Source organism: Austrofundulus limnaeus, unplaced genomic scaffold (assembly GCF_001266775.1).
Source record: "Austrofundulus limnaeus strain Quisiro unplaced genomic scaffold, Austrofundulus_limnaeus-1.0 Scaffold60, whole genome shotgun sequence".
NCBI lineage: Eukaryota > Metazoa > Chordata > Actinopteri > Cyprinodontiformes > Rivulidae > Austrofundulus > Austrofundulus limnaeus.
The window spans coordinates 292,504-293,965 of record NW_013952462.1 but is presented as its reverse complement, the minus strand read 5'-3'; positions in this window follow the sequence as shown (position 1 = coordinate 293,965).

The window sequence follows — 1,462 nt, the reverse complement described above, 5'->3', positions numbered from 1 at the left end:
ACATACTAACAGGTCCTGACAATTTCTAATTAAAAATTCCAACATGTCTGATTTGCATGCATGAAAAGCTAATTATTATTATTATTTCTCCTGCATATTTCAATAAATCTGTCACACACATAAACCTAAAACTGCCCAAACTACTAGTAATGAACAGTGTTTGCACCATCAATGTGAAGCTTCAGCTTTAATAAKTTATTTAATACTAAGGCACCTTCTGCTTCCACAGTACGAGCTGTCTTATTACATTTATTAGCTTTAACAACCAATAACGTTTGACGAGTGTAGAAATCTCTCCACTCCTACAAAAAGAAAAACAGCTCATTCAGAGATCTCTTAAAAGTCCTAAACTTTTATTCTGCTCCTGCCTGGTCAAAAAAAAAAAAAAAAAAAAAAAAAAAAAAAAACTCATAAACATTTGTTCATTCCATATTTTATTTTTTGGAAATTTTGTTTCAAAAGGTTCTGAATTCTGGATAATTAAAGGGTAAAATCTGAAGCTAATGTATGCAGACGGACAGAACACCTGGGTGGGATAGCTCTGAGATCAGCACCCCCACAGCGTTAACTTATTTGGACAGCTCCCACTAGAGATGATGTGCGTAGAAATATTGGTTTTACCTCACAGGGCCAGTTAAATGTAAAATGAAGAGAGTGAACTGGGAATGTGACTCAACCAGGGAGTGGATTTCAAAGCCGACAGCCTCCACTGAAGCTTCACGACATCCATTATTTACTGAATTTCTTCTCACGCATTCAGCTGCCTCTTTCACCTCCAAGACTTCAACAGCAGAGTTATTCTGTCGGAGCAAATTGATGCGCTCCACAAAGARGGCAGACAGTATTAGCTTCTTCTCAGTATGACACATGATTTTGTACAGTTTGATTTACGTAAATGTACTTTTTTGTGGGATCGAGAAATGAAAAATGTCATACTGTATGATAAGCATTTTTCTTGGCATGCTATTGAGCATAGCTGCATAAAATAACTTCTGTTTCGCTGCATCTTGGTTGTATATTTAAGAGCTGGTTTGGATTTTCAGACATCCAGGGCATGACCACCTCAACAAGTTGAATCAAACTTTCTCAGTTCACTTTGACTTGATTCGTTGAGACAAGGTATGTTGTGACTTGGTGCTACAGTATATAAATAAACTGAACTGAGTTGAACTGATTCAATTCTTTAGATGAGAAACAAAAAGTCTTTGAAAGTCAAAACCAGTCATTTAATTAAAAAAACATTGTATTTTAGTGACAAAAATATCCAGTTTTTGAATCTGATCCTAGATTTCACTTCACTACTACTACTACTACTACTACTACTACTACTAATACTATTACTACGACGACTACTACTACAACTACTACTACTACTATTACTACTACTACTACTTCTACTACTATTACTACTACTACTACTACTACTACTACTACTACTACTACTACTACTACTACTACTACT